The sequence below is a fragment of the Vombatus ursinus genome, unplaced genomic scaffold (genome assembly GCF_900497805.2).
Source record: "Vombatus ursinus unplaced genomic scaffold, bare-nosed wombat genome assembly UNPS02015175.1, whole genome shotgun sequence".
NCBI lineage: Eukaryota > Metazoa > Chordata > Mammalia > Diprotodontia > Vombatidae > Vombatus > Vombatus ursinus.
The window spans coordinates 7950561-7967226 of record NW_020954953.1 but is presented as its reverse complement, the minus strand read 5'-3'; the positions used below and the strand labels follow the sequence as shown (position 1 = coordinate 7967226).

The following is a 16666-nucleotide window of genomic DNA, read 5'->3' as shown; positions in this document are numbered from 1 at the left end:
AGGTAAGTCACTTAAATTTGCTGAGCTACAGTTTTCTCTTATGGAAAAGGGACTGGCTAGAAATTTCTTTCAGTCCAAAAGCTTATGAAATACATACAGACTCCCTTTATAAATTCCCCTTCCCTCCCTTTTTACAATGCTATGGGATCACAGACCAGAGCTCAAAGGACCTTTAGAAGCTATTTAGTTTAACACCGTCGTTTTACAGATGAGGAGTGAGACCATGGGAGATTAAGCGATTTATCCAAAGTCACAGTTAGTAATCAATGGTCTCTTTACCACAGAAGCCAGGCAGCTAGGTAAAGCAGTGGATAGAGAACTGGGCCTATAGTCAGGAAAGATCTGAGTTTATATCTAGCCTCAGACACTTACTGTGTGACCTTGGGCAAGTCACTTAACTCTGTTTGCCTCCATTTCCTCAACTGTAAAATGAGCTCGAGAAGGAAATGGAAAACCACTCCAGTATCTCTGCCAAGAAAATCCCAAATGGGAGTCATGAAGAGTCTGACACAGCTGAACAATGACAAATAAACTCAGAGTTTCTTCATAGATGATAATTCAATATTGTTATAACACTTCACAAAGCACTTTCTTCACAACAATTTTGTGAGGAAGGTAATAGAAATATTATCATTCCCATTTTACAGATGGTAATTAGATTCAATAGATAAATATACTGAAAGGTGAGGACTTGCCCATGCTCCCACAACTAGTAGGTGCCAGAGCTGAGACTCAAACCCATGCTTCCTGACTCCAAGCCTGTTGCTGTTTCATTCAGCAGACGTTAAGTGCTTACTTTATGCAAGGTACCACGTCATGCTTCTTCTTCTTCTTTTTTTTTTGGCTAAGCAATGGGGTTAAGTGACTTGCCCAGGGTCAAACAGTAAGTGTCAAGTGTCTGAGGACAGATTTGAACTCAGGTCCTCCTGACTCCAGGGTCAGTGTTCTATCCATTGCACCATCTAGCAGCCTTCCCCCCCAAACCCCCATGCTGCCCCTTTAAAGATAAGGGGTCCCAGGTTCTTATTAAAATTTTGCAAAATAAAACGAGAAAGGCATGAACAGATTTCTCTAGCTCTTTTAATGTCCACTTCTGTGTGTTCTTTAGGTCTGTGCCTGACTTTCTTAAGGCTTAATGACATGCCAGCTTGCACTGTTGTTTCAATTACTGATTAGTGTCCATGCTGTTTATTAATGTCAGGTGCATAGTTAGGATTTCCTCAAAGTGCTAATTCCTTCCAGTCTCTAGGACTTCAGCCTAATGGGCTCCATATTGTCTTTTCATTTTCATGCTTCTTTGAGCCTCGTGCTAGGATTTGTGATTCCGTGTGATGTGGAAACATCAGGCAATGGGAGGCAAAAGCCAGTTTTGCTTTGTGTGAGACAACCAAGCTAAGCTGGTTAGAAAGGTTTATCTGCTTACAACACAGACAGAAATGGTGTTGATCCTGTGATTGGGATGCTTCAGGGCTGGGAGACGGCAAGGCCCAGGCAGATCTGACCTTGTGTAGTGTCAGAAGGAAAGTTCCCTTCACAGTTTTCACCACTGGAGGAGGAACTGAGAAGTATATCAAGGGATTACAGTTCTTGGAAGGCACCACAGATTTGGAGTGAGAAGGGATTTAGGAAACCATCTAGTTCAACCTCTTGCATTTTATAGATGAGGAAACTGAGGCCCTGAGAAGTTAACTGACTTGCCCAGGGTCACACAGGTAGCGACAGAGATAGGATTTGAACTCTGGTCCTCTGAATCCAAAGCCGGTGTTCTTTCCACGTTCTATGTCCTTCAGGGTTGTCAGGAAGTAGGTATATTGCTGTTGTACTGCAAATGATGACCTATGTCGTTCAGTCATTTTCAGTTGTGTCTGACTCTTCATGACCCCATTTGGGGTTTTCTTGGCAAAGATACTGGAATGCTTTGCCGTTTCCTTCTCCAGCTCATTTGAAAGATGAGGAAACTGAGGCAAACAGGGTTAAGTGACCTCTTCAGGGTCACACAGCTGGTAAGTGTCTGAGGCCAGATTTGAACTCAGGAAGAGGAATCTTCCCAACTTCAGGCCTCTATGCACTATGGCACCATCTAGCAGCCCTGTATGTATACATACATACACACGTACATTCATGAATGTATCTATATACAATTTCTTACAGGGAGAATAATTAGTTTTTAATTTGTGCTCAGTACACCAATCACCACTTCTTTACCATCAGGAAACTTTTCCATTTCTCATCTTCTGTCTTCATTTTTGCTCCTAGCACAGTACAGAAAAAATCTCCCCATATGGTCCTCTTCTTAACTCATTTGTTTCTTTTGCTTCTTCAGGGCAGATTTCCTGAATGAAGGACATATCTCAGAGTTTATTTCCAGGGGCTGGCCTTCCTTTTAAAACAAAACAAAACAAGAGTCTACAGATTTTTCTCCACAGACTTAACGTCTGAAACACACCCTGTTCCCTCTCCTGAATAGTTTCCTCTGTACGTTTCTCCATGTGTGTTTCATTCCAAGCAGAACTAGGGCTGCCACAGTCCAAACAAGATTCATTTTGGAGAGCCTGGGTGTTTCTATACATTCTGAGCTTCATTCTCCAGCGAAAAATTCCTGCCAAACTTCTCACTTCTGTGCGGCAAATAATCTTCCCAGATCACCTCATGGCATTCAAGTTCTCCTGAACCTCCCCTTGAGGTTTTATTGATTGATTCAACAATCATTTATTTATTTGAGATGCACAAGTCCAGGGAGGATGTGGAAAGTTTCATGTAATTTATACGGTCTCAAGAAGTTCAATATGACAAAAAACACAAGTTAGATAAAATGAGAGACAAAGCTTGTGTATCATTAAGATAATAAATAATAGAATAGCTATGCTAAGGAAAGTGACTGAAATTCTAACTTTACTGCAAAACTGGAAAGCAGCAAGTTCTGATAAAATCCTAAATTGTTGGCTCAAAAACCTGACAGTGGTACTTTAATTACTAGCAAAACACTTTGTAAGTTGCCTTTCAAATGTAAGCCTGAGCCCACCTTTTCTTAATAGAAGGTATCACCTATCTACTACGAAAAGATGAAGATACTACACATGGGTCAGTTACATGTTATATACTTTAAACAAAGCATTCACAGCTTGCATCATAAACAAATCCATATGCATTTAGAAGATTATGATACACAAAACCCTGAGAAGGAGAAGGGGTGTGGTCAGAGGTCTGCTAAGTGTAAAGAGCAACTTAATGATTTAATAACGATTCAACAAATTGCCTGAGAGACTATAATATTTATTCTATCATGACTAGTTCTTTTATCTTTACTGGGGTGTATGCGGTGTTGCAGGAAGACTTGCACCTCTGGTGTGAGGGCTTGCCAAATCCTTTTCAGGTCTGTTCAGCCCTCTTTGTTTCTACCTAGCACTCAACTCTCACCTGTGGCTTCAAGAAGCTATAGCATGCACAGCAGCCACACCTGGGTAAACTGTCTTGGCAGATGGGCTAAACTGGGTTGAGAGTAACTGAGAGTCCTCAAACCCCTCTATGAATTAGGGGGATGTCTACTCTAAGCACGTAAAGATTTCCCCCAGAGCAATGGGAAGATGAGAACAATTTTTGCAATGTGGAGTGCTTAGAGCTTGGTCAGACATCAAAGACGTCAAGGTCATCTGCTGCATCCTGGACCATCACTGGTCATCTTGACTTTTATCTTGCCACTAGACTTTGATGACTCTGGAAGATAGGGTGAAGCTGATGATTTTGTGCAATTCTGCCTCACTCAAATCCAATTTATTCACAAGTCAAGACATTACCCATAATGTCATTGGTCCTCTTTGAAAACAAAGGGCAAATAACAGCAACAACTAATTACTGATAAGTCTTTGATTCATATTCATGGCTTATTCATATACTGTAAATATTATATTTAATATATTATAGATAATACATTAACACAACATAAAATATTTATGTTACATGTGTTATACACATGTACTACATATTATGTAACATAATATAATACATATAAAATTATATTATAATACAGACCTGAGTATAGTGAGAATGCTAGGGTATTGGTCTTCACACAGAGTAATGTTCTCGATTTAAAACATACCATGTTAAGAATGGTTGACATAAAGTATAGTATCTTTCAGGAATAGAGTTTAAGCTCTTTATGGTTTGGCCTAGCTCTAAACCCATCATTATCTCTCCTAAGTAGAATTGAGGATACCTTCCAAGTAAGAAGGATATCATACCAAAAAGTCTTATTAATTACTTGATAGATGACATCAAGTTATATGACTTACCAAAAAATACATTAAATTGCTTTTTCTTCTTGTGGAATCTTTCTTCAATGATACTGAAATGTTATTTTGACTGTATATGTGTATAATTCTTAATGTATGCCAAGGAAAGATGGAGAACAAAGCTTTGCACCTGAATTTGAAGATCAAATTGACCCAAAGGATGAAGGTGACATTAAAAAAAACCCTAATGCCCTGAAGGAATCAAGCATAAAAGTACATATAAATTTAGATATATAGATATGTATCAATATATCAAGGAAAAAAACCATGGCTATGTAAATCAAGAGATAATAATATTAGATATTATATAATATCTATATTATATATCTATATATAATCTAGATATATATTATATATCTATATATGAGTTATATAATATCTATATATAATCTCTAATATAAGAAATAAGAGCTAATAATAATAGCTAACATTTCTGTAGTGCTTACTGTGTTCCAGGCACTGTGCTAAATACTTTATAATTATTTTCTCATCTGATCTTCCCAACAACTCTGGGAGGTAAGTGCTATTATAAATTGCGTTTTACAGTTGAGGAAATCACTGATATCTACAGTCAATTCTCAGTGGGAAGAATGTGCTTAAAACAATTAATGCCTATGCAATTCCAGTCCTCACGTCCTTTTCAAAGTGTAAAAAAGCACCGTAACATCTTTGGAAAGTATTCTAAGAAGAACACATATAGTGTTAATGAAGCACAAGGCTCATTAACCTAAGACAATTGTGGAAAAATAAACACTTCTTCACTACAAAGGAGGAAGAAGACCAATGAGAATTCTCAGAGGTCATGATATGCAGATTAAAAACTTATAAAAATCCTTTAGAAATAGACATCACTTTACCCATCAGATCAGAAAGGAGGACAGTACTTTGATGCTATTGGATCTGTTTTATGTAACTAAAAGTGGTTTATCTCTAGGTGCAGCTTATGAGTCAACTCAACAAACATTGGAAGAGCTCAGATTCTAGAATGGAATCCAAAGGGTCTCCATAGGTGGCATTCACCCGAACTCAACCAACAATAAATTGACAAAGAATCATTGAACAATGGCTGAGTCGTGCAGACTTCTTTATGGAAACAGAAGGGTTTATGATAGCAATTCATTACCAGGCTGTCATCACCAAAAAATTTAGATATAAAGATCTTAGACTTATCAGTCAATGCAGATTATGCAAAGGAATGGTAGAAACTACACATGACAGTAGGCAGCAAAAATTTAGCACCTACTGAATGCCTAGCAAGATATGATCTAGTGGTTTGTTGATCAGAAGCTTGTTATATTTCATAAACTAATAGAAAACAAACCCCTATTATACTATGCAACTACAGGTTTCAAAATATTTTTGGGAATTCAACAAATAAACTGTACTAGAAGTAGACTACGGTCACAGTTGAAACTGTTGCCCATAATTCCCTGCTCAGAAATCACATCAATCCTTAAAAATTTATGAACCACATTTTTGGTTGTTGTTGTTGAATTGTTTTTCATTTATGTCTGACTCTTTGCGACCCCGTTTGGGGTTTTCTTGGCAAAGATATTGGAGTGGTTTGTCATTTCTTTCCCCAGCTCATTTTGCAGATGAGGAACGGAGGCAAACAGGGTGAAGTGACTTGCCCTGTGTCATGCAGCTAGTAAGAGCCTGAGACCAGATTTGAACTCAGGCAGATTAGTCTTCCTGATTACCAGCCCAGTTCATTATCCACTGTGCTACCTAGCTGCCCCACATTTTTAGTGGATGTTCCCATACAAAATACTCATAATTTTATGTTCCTTTCAAAAAGATGTTAAAATATAGAGACCTAAGGGGAAGAATCAAAGCCAAGTGGGAAGTGGGTGAGTTGCATGCCATCCCTGTCATCCTGTTTGCTCCTGGAGTTGTCTCTAAGCTCCTTTCTGTGAGCCCACAAAAGATGAGATTGCATCTATACACTGTTATTAATTACAAAAAGCAGCCATTTTATTCTCCTGTGTAAATAGTTCACAGAACATTACATATGAAAGAATAAAAGCAGGATAGTGACTTGTCCCAAGACTATTACTCTTTGAGCACCTAAAAAGAGGAGAAGAACTGAGATCAACATAATGGACATTTCTAAAGTGCTTTAAGGCTCACAAAGTACTTTACATAGCTAAATACTACAGGAATTAGTAGTTCCCCCATTCAGATGAGGAAACTGAAGCCCAAGGAGTTTGTTATTTGCTCATGGTTTCACAGTTAATGAGAGGTGGAATCATTTAATCAGTCAATAAACATTAATTGTTTACTGTGTTCTAGGCACTGTGCTCAGTGCTGGGAATACAAAGATAGGCAAAAAAAAAATAGTCCCTGCTTTCAGGGAGTTCACAGTCGAATGAGGGAGACAACATGCAAAAATTATATTTGTACAAGCTCTATACAGGATAAATTGGAGATAAGCAGCAGAGGGAAGGCACTAGAACCAAAGGGGATCAAAAAAGGCTTCCTGTAAAGAGTGGCATTTTATGTGGGACTTGAAGGAAGCCAGAGATGAGGAGGGACATCGTTCCAGACGTGAAGTGACAAGGCCTGGAGCTGGGAGGTGGAGTATCTTATTCAAGGTCTGACCTTTGCTGGCAGGGTCAGTGGATCGCTGGGGATGTGTATGTGTGGGGGTAAGGTATAAAAAGACTAGAAAAGTAGCTGGAGGGGGACGGTTGGCTAGATTATGAAGGGCTTTGAATGCCAAATAGGATTTTATATTTGATCCTGAAGGTAACAGGCAGCCACTGAAGTATCTTGAGTAGGGAGCTTAGACGAATTAAATGGTGACATCTTAACTTTAGGAAGATCTCTTTGGCAGATAAGTGGAGTAGGAAGAGATTTGAGGCAGGCAGACCCACCCACAGGCAATTGTAATAGTCCAGATGTGAGGTGCTGGCAGAGTCGGAGGAGAGAAGGAAGTGTATGCAAGAGATGTTACAAAGGTAAAATCGACAGGACCTGGCAACAAGTTGAATACAGGGGATGAAAGAGAGTGAAGGGTGGAGGATGAATCACTCAACTGAGGCGCCAGGGTGGCGATTAGAGTTGACTCAAAGACATCATAAGACCTATCGGACAATGTATTTAAATGGTGGTTGGCTGGCCACTTGTTTGGGATGTTTAGGACCATTTGTAGCTGGGGACTCAATGACCTCAAGGGTCCCTTTCCATGCTGTGAGTCCACGATCTACATAATTCACTCATATTAAAGTGTAAATAAGAGACAAAACTTAATGAATCACCTCTCTCTTTGGTTTTTTCACTTTTATTGGGGCACAGTGTGTTACAGGATCATAGGATCATAGCCTTGGAACTGGATGGGCTGTGCCAGGCCACTCAATCTAATCATTTTTCCTCTTTGTGACCCCATTTGGGGTTTTCTTGGCAAAGGTGCTGGAGTGTTTTGCCATTTCCTTCTCCAACTCATTTTACAGATGAGGAACTGAGGCAGAGTTCAGTGACTTGCCCAAGGTTACACAGTTAGTGTCTGATGTCAGATTTCAACTCAGAAAGATGAGTCTTCCTGACTCTAGGACAGCATCTTATTCACCACGCTACCTAGCTGCCCGATTATTGGTGGAAAATTATTGGAAATACTCATTCAATATATTTGAACCTGAATAAAAACTAGATTAAAACTGCCTACAAAATTCACTGCAGAAACCAGTTGAAAAAATTAGTAGTCAGATCGAGGGAGAAGAATAATTGCATACTATTTACAAACACAACTGAATAGTCCAAAGAAAATAGTATTTGTAAGGGGGTTATAAAAAGGTTATTGAAGAACTTTCCCCTCCCCTTTTGACCTATGGCATGAGTCATTCCAAGATAAGACTCTGTGTGTGGGTCAATCGTATGGGAGAATGATGTGGGAGACATTCATATCAAAAAGAGAACTTTGTTCAAGAGAATTAAATAATTAGCTGGGTTTTTTTCTTTTAGAGGAAAAAATGACTCATGATTGAGAAATAACTCTTATAAAGTGACAGAAGTGGCACCATGTGTTTTTGGTTTAGATTTCCTTCTTTAACCCAGGAGCAACCAAACTTAGGGGAAACTAACCAATAGCCTCTCTATATAAGGAATTGAGGACAGACATATCTCAAGCACTCAGGTGTGGCAGCAGCACCTTTATGTAAATCAATTTATTTGTAAATGATTTGTTCAAACTTTAGACCTCTACTTTCTTGGATTTTTTTTTTAACCATGTCAGTGTGAAATATGGGAATTAAGAGGTTAAATACCTCTACATTTTAAAATCCAATGATGTGGTTCTTCAAAGCAGATGCTAACTAGCCTTTGGTTATTCCATACTAGGCCTTAAGAATTCCTATGCTCTTTATTGCAAGCACTCTCTCATCATTTGGCTTCAGTTCAATGACTCAAAGGCTAGTGTTAAACAACCAGCCGTCTATGAACTAAAGAATGACAGCTTCTTTCTGGAAGACAGTAAATTAGACTATGAGAACCCTAGGGAATTATGTGGCAATCTATGGATTTGGCTGCAAGACAAAGCATTAAGGGAAAAATTAAAACTGTCTATAGATTATTACGCCTCTTTTACTGAACTGCTTGGTTTAATAGCAAAGAATCATGGTGTTAGAGCTGGAAAGGATTTTAAAGGTCATCTAGTCCAAAACCTTGCACTTTCCAGAAAGGTAAAATTACTTTCCCAAGGTTGCGACACTTCACAGTAGGTATGGGACTGATGTATTTGGTTATATCATCCTAATTCTGAAATGACTGGCTGATTAAGTCAGTTCATTTAGCTTTATATTCTCAATATTAGCGACAGGAACTATGAATTTGTTTATGAATCTGTTTGTCTGAGAAAATACTCCAAAAAGCTAAGATAAATGAGGTGACATTGTCTTATTTGTTCTACCAACTTTGTTGAATTGAATGAATATAATGCTATAAACATGAATATAATGCTATAAACAAGTTCCTTGTGGGGGAAGAATCATTACCAATTTTTCATTTGTGTTACCTTCTGTCTACCTTGGATGTTTAAATACTTATTGACTTGAATGTGGATTACATCTGCTCTCCATGGGCAGCAGGAAATTATGGACTATTAAAATTTTTGTGGGATGGTAGTTGAATAGGGCCACAGCTTATCAAAAACAAATACGTATATTGATAGGAATGTATATTTTGATATGTATGTATACGCATATATATGTGTATACGTATATGTATGATATATATCTATATCTGTAAAAAGACAGACAGAAAGAAAAAGACAGAGAGACAGGGAGAGAGAGAGATGAAGACTGGGGCTAGGGCCCTTAAGGTGAGTTGATTCAAGATTGGTTCCTAGGGCTTCTCCTGCTGACAAAAGCAGTCATACTATACATACATACATACATACATACATACATACATACAAATACACAAAAATGCAGAATATGTATATATATCCATACATATAGATATATACATATATAGTCTCAATTCTATATTTATCTATTTGAATTTATTAAATACAGCTATAGATGGATATCCATTCCACAAAGAATTTGGTTATAGCATTATGTTCAATTGAACAAATGAATGATAATAATCATTATAATCAATAATGATGATGATTATAGCTTTATTATTATTATTGCTAACCTTTATTTAGTGCTTTAAAGTTTGCAAAACACTTTATAAATATTATCTCATTTTATCCTCACAATACCCCTGGGAGATAGGTGCTATTCTTATCCCATTTTACAGATGAGGAAACTGAGGCAGACACTGCCAACTCTTATTACCGATGCAGATTGGGAACTCACTTGTAAATTATAGTCTTAGAAAGTTGCCTTGGAGGCATTGAAAGGTCAAGTGACCTGCCCAGATTCATACAATTTATGAGTGCCTGAGGCAGAATTTTAATCCATTTCTCCAACACTTTTTCCATTAGGCCACACTGGCTCTAATATAGTAGTTAATAATGGTCAAAGGACCATAGGTTTAGGGCTGGAAGATACCTTAGAGGTCATGTTGTCCAACCCCCACATTTTACAGATGAAGAAAGGGAGGGTCAAAGAAGTTGCTGAGTCAAGTCAACAAACCTTTATTACGGGCCCTACGTATCCTGCAGGCATTGTGCTAAGTGTCCTGCCAAGGTTACACAAGTAGCTAAGCATACATAGAGTCAGTCTTCAGTCTATTGCACCAAGAAAATACTTCGAACTAAACATAAGTGTGCTTGATACTAATTCCTGGTTTAAAAAAAATTTAAGCATGAATTTTTAAAGGAATAACTTGTCAATACTCAGAAAATAGAAGTGTTCCCTAAGAGGCCAGAAAGGTTAATTAAGAACAAATCAGTCAAGCTAACTTCATTTCCTTTCTTGCCAGGTTTACTAGATTAAAGGATTAAAACAGTGTGGATAGGGTATATTTTATAGGTCATCGAGGCAGGAATCTGATGAAGTTTCTCAAAACATCACTGTGGATAAAACCATGATCTTTGGCAAACTTTTTATGCAGTGCTTTAAGGTTTGCTGAGAGATTTCCCTCCTCTGGGCCTTAATTACCTCATCTATAAAATGAGAAGATTGGACCTAAATGACTTCCAAGCCTCCTCCCAGCTCTAAATATATGCTCTTATGACATAATTCAAAGGTGAATTAAATGATAGTAGAATTAAGAAGTTCTGAACTGGTTGACAAACTGAACAGAAAAATTAATGAATGGATGTTAATCCTAGATAAAGCAGTCTGGCAGAGGTGTCTCTGCCCCTGCACTTGTCAATGGTTGTGTTAGTGACTTGGGCCAAAGCATAGATGACAAGCTTATTTTTGTGACAAGGCCAAGGGTCACATGGCAGCCAAAAAGCTAATGTAATCCTAAACTGCATTAATAAAACAATGGTTCTCAAGATGTGGTTTGGGGACCCTGGGTAGAGGTGGCCCTGAGATACTTTCAGGAGATCTCTGAAGTCAAAACTGAAGAATTTAGCATAATAACATTAAGACATTTTAATTTTTATGTGGTAAACACAAATATGACCCATATAAGCAAAAGCTAGGGAGGTGGACAGAGGCTCAATAATTTTTAAGAGTGTAAAGGGGTCCTGAGACCAAAAGAGTATGGGAACTGCTATAATAGAAGAATCTTTTTCCAGAGCATTGGAGAAGATGGCCTTGGCAGATTATACTTAGAATATCATGTCCAATTGTGGGTTTTGTATTTAGGAGGCATATGTACAAATTGAAGCAGGTTCCAAGAAAGATGATCATAAATACAGCAAGTTTTCCTTTGGGCCAAAATGCCAACACAGCATTTTTGTAGCACAGTGTAGCTACAGATTCCAACAATCCCAGAGTGAACAATGCACAATTGTGGCTTATGGTCTGTAACAGAAGTCATAGGCAACAAGTGAAGAAGGGAATGAATCCCTATTGACTTTTTGGGCACTGAACCTTATACCATCATGTGATACTTCTTCTACTGCTGCTAAGTTCTTATATTACTCAGTTTTCTAAGTACACATTCCTTATATATACAATTAGATTGTTAAGTCCATCAAGGGATTGTGTCATATTTCTTTATATTAAAGTTCTAACTCTGTGTTTCATCTTGTGATGGAGGTGACTCTGGGCTCCTGAAGGTCATATTAGCATATTACAAACTCTGGTAGGGCCTATCATGATGGAAAGGCCTTGGATATATACCTCACATAGTGTAGGTCTGTTCTCTGAAAGTCAAACTAGTCAAAATAGTAAGGGTCATGTCAATAATAATAACTCACATGGTTTTTCAAGGTTTACATAGGGCTTCTCTGGCATTATTATCTATTTGAGCTTCTTTGATATGGGTATATGCCATTATAGCCTTTTACAGGTATTATCATCCTATTTTACAGATTTTTAAACTGAAATTCAAAGAGAAAGAAAGATGGATGGACAAATAGATGATAAATGGATAGATAGGTAAATAGATGAGTGGATAGATGGACAAATAGGTAGTTAGATAATAGATGGGTAGAAAGACAGATAGATGGATAGATAGATAGATAGGCATTCAGATAGATAGATAAAGCATTTATTAGGAATAAGTGATTTGCCCATAGTAACAGAGCTAGCATCAGAAGCAAGATTTGAACCTAGGTCTTTTTGACTCCACTCTATCATTGAAAAGTTCAGCATTAGAATATTGATATGAAGTGATTATTTTAGGAAGGGTACAACAACTCCTGAAGAAACTATTAAGACAGGTAGAAGTAGTGATCTGCATCGGTGGAGGGAATAACAATATACTGAAGAAAGCACAGACTTCTTGATATCTTTCCCTGTAAGCAGTAATTGCTCCAGGTGGGCAGGGATCATGCCTTATCAAAACTTTGTAATTTCCTCAAAGTCAAGCATTGTGTTCTTACTGAGTAAGTACTTTTCATGTTTGCAAAATTGAATCCAATGTTTTGAGTTGAATAGTAGGCCCTCAATAAATACTTTTTAGTAGACTTAGAACCTGACACACTTCCTGGCATAGAATGAATGCTTACTAAATGCTTGTTAACTGACTGGACAAAGACAGTTGGACTAGATTGTTGGATCAAAGAACTGAAGGCATGCAAAGAAACCGTTGTCTTGTATTCTCTTATTGAACTCTACTCATGGATTTTAAGGTCTTCAATAGGTTTGCTCATAACAGACATAGTCACCATTAAATAAAATATTGTTGTTGTTCAGTTGTTTTTCAGTCATGTCCTACTCTTCATGGCCCTAATTGAGGTTTTCTTGGCAAAGATAACTGGAGTGGTTTGCCATTTCCTTCTCCAGCTTATTTTACAAATGTGGACACTGAGGCAAACATGGTTAACTGACTTGCCCAGAGTCATACAGTTAATAAATGTCTGAGGTCATATTTGAACTCAGGAAGATGAGTCTTCCTGGATCCAGGCCCAGCATTCTATCCACTGTGCCACCTAGCTGTGCTGATCACAGCTACAGCAATTAGGATAAAATACAGGAATCCAGAAAGCACACATAATGAATAATGTATCTTTGCATGTTTTGTGTTGTAGAGGTAGCCATATCATGGTCTTCTTCATCTGAAAGTCAGATTAACAGTAGGCTGCCTGTTTCCTGCAGCAAAAATTGCCATCAGGGATGCCCAGGGTTTCTGGTTAACACAATCTTCTAAAGGTCATGAATGAGTAGACTTCCTTCTATTCTGGACACCCCACACTGTTTGATTTAGTCTTCAGCATGGGTTGATTCAAGGGCTTCTTTTGCTGACAAGGACAGTCCTACCAGTGGCTTTGTGTATACATAGTCCATTGGGATTGAGCAAGGCTAAAAAACATCCTTCTCATTATTAATAACACGGTGATAATGCTTTGGGGCTACTTTACTTAAGAGACGATCCATGAGAATATCTTTAGAGATATTTTCAGTTGGAATGGGCAAAGTTTCTTGGGGTCCTATCCCCATCATTTAAGGTATACTGTAAGAATGCAGCTCCTTCTGATATCAAAATAAGCTAAGCAGTGTTAGAAAGGTAACTGATTCAAAAGGGAAAAATTTGACACATGCTGATATGTAATACGGCTTACGGTAGACATTACCCTAATTCACCAATGGGTTTGAGGCCTGTCAGTTACCCTCAACCTGGGTTAGCTCATCTGAAAATTACTTTTGTCAACATTTATGTGCTAAATGCTAGGTATAAAACTTTTTTAAGTTCAAAAAACATGCAAAAATTAAATACAAAGTAATTTTCACAGGACGTACTAGTAACTGGTGGGAGTTGCAAAAAAACTTATGTAGAAGGTGGGACTTTGTCTGAGTTCTGTTGAAAACTAGGAATTCCAAGAGAAGAAAGTGCTAAGGGAACACATTCCATGCATATGGAAGAGCCCATAGAAAGGCATAAAGATGTATGTTATTTTATTTTATCATTATGACAACCCTGTGAGTCATGGGACAACTATTATTTCCTTATTTTATAAATGAGTACACTGAGTTTCTGTGGTTTACCTGTGATCACACAGCTCATGTCCTGACACTAAATCCAGCCTTCCTTCCACCATACTACCCAACCTCTCTATTAGGAAGTTGGACTTCATGATCTCCAATGTCCCTCTCAGCTCTACCACTCTATGATTTTAGATGAGATTTTCATTTGCAGCTGATTTCACAGAGAACGCACAGTAAGGTCACCCAAGGTCAGTAAAACATTCTAAAAGCCTCTTCTCCATCCAAGAGTCGGACTGACAGTAGGCTGCCTGTTTTCTGGAGCAAAGATTGCTTTCAGAGATGCCCCTATTTAACATAATCTCCTTTTTGTTCAAGCTCTATCTACTGAGCTCAAAAAAGTCTTGAATGACCAGGCTTGCTTCCACTCTGGACATCCCATACAATTTAATTAAGAAGAATGAACTAAAAAGAAGTAGCACTCCTTAATGTCAGGTGACCATTAAATGTACTTTTCTAGTTTTAAAGACATATGTTTACAATTCCAAATGGGCACCTGGGTGGTGCAGTGGATAGGGCACTGGGCTTGGAATCAGGAAAGTTTACCTTCATGAGTTCAAATCGGTGTGATCCTGGGCAAGTCACTTAACCCTGTTTGTCTCAGTTCTTTAGCTATAAAATGAGCTGGAGAAGGAAGAAAACCCCAAATGGGGTCATAAAGAGCCCCTCGTCGGACATGACTGAAACGACCGAACAACAAATTACAATTCCATTGTAGCCAAGTCAAATTCAATTATTTCAGTTAATCTCCACTCTTCTTGATATGTAGGATCATAGATCAAGAGTTGAATAGGACTCCAGTGACCATGTAATACATTTTACAGATGAGGGCACTGAGACCCAAAGAGAAGTTAAATGACTCATGCAAGGTCACACAGGGAATAGGCATCAGAGCTAATATTTGAATATAGGTACTCTGACTGCAAAGTCAATGCTTTTTTTTTTTTTTGGTACTATTCTGATATTTTAAGTGTAGTGTGATGAAAAAAGAGCCAGAGGAAGGGAATGAGAAAGTCTCAGCATAAGTCCAAGCTTCATGACTAACTAGCTGTGTGATCATGGGTAAGTCTTTTTTGTTTCTTTGTTCCATGACTTCCTCGTCTATAAAATTTGGATCAGATAATCCATGAGGGCTCTGCTAATTCTGACATTACGTGATTCTATGAAAAGCCTTCAGGAGGTTGATGGGTCCCATCTTTGTCCTCTCTATCTTCTTGATTATCTTCCAATAAATACAACAAATGTGCATTTCCATTCTGGACAAAGAAAACTTTAGGTCACTCTCCCTACTTAGTCTACAGTCAGAACGACGGCATGTTCTCCTTCAACAGGGCTGTCACAAGTCAACAGGAGAGGGAGAGGGGGCCCACTCTTCATACAGAGCTCCCTGGAACAGATTGGTGGCTGAATGCCAGGTGTGGTGTTGACTTGACTTTACAGAAGTATGGAATAATTTTATACCAGCCAAAAGTCACATAGAAACTCCATACTGTTAGACTCTTATTCCAATCCCTAGACTTTCCTTCCTCTTATAATACTGGCTGAGATGGGTTAGTGCTGTGCTATTGTCCACAAAATATTATGAGAACCAAAAGCAAGGCCTCTCGCATTTTGGAGAGAAAAACTTAAAGATTTTCTGTTGATAATTATAAAAAAGAGTCTTCTCTCCTACATGGTGCTTAAACTGTGACCAAAAATGAAGATTTAATGAATTTTTCACAATCATGAGAAATTATAGCGACTAATTTATGATGGCATCGTTGCCATCAAAAAACATTGGTTAAATCAATGGAGGGAGTGAGATTGTCCTTGTCTTTCTACAAAAAATATTCATAGACACAGTCCTTGATCTCTAGGAGTATACAATCTGACAGCTACATTGATTAGATATAACAAGTTCAGGACGCACAGATATTCTTCTTCTATGGTGGTGCATGAAAATGCTTCATGACTACTTGGGACCAATGTGATCACAAAGACATTAGAACAGAAATTTCCTCTAAGCGGCTGCATTTGACACTGCTCACTACCTTTTCCTCCCAGATATTCTCCTTTTTTGATTTTTGAGATACTATGCTGTTCCTTCCACCTGTCTGACCATTCCTCAGTCTCCTTTGTTGGTTCAAATCAACAAACATTTATTAAGTGCTTACTATGTGCATCATGGTACAGTGGATAGAGAGCTGGGTCTGGAGTCAGAAAGTCCTGAGTTCAAATTTGGCTTCAGAACTTCCCAGTCATGTGATTCTGAATGAGTCAATTAACCCTGTTTACCTCAATTTCCTCATCCATAAAATGAACTGGAGAAGGAAATGGCAAACCTCTCAAGTATCTCTGCTGAGAAAACCCCTAAAGAAGTTGCAAAGAGTCAGTCATGACTGAAAA

General features: G+C 38.1%; 1 pseudogene; it reads right to left on the bottom strand.

Moving 5' to 3' along the window:
* Nucleotides 1-15476, bottom strand: part of LOC114031446 — a 51310-nt pseudogene extending 35834 nt beyond the window's left edge.
* Between the last annotated feature and the right edge of the window lie 1190 nt (nt 15477-16666).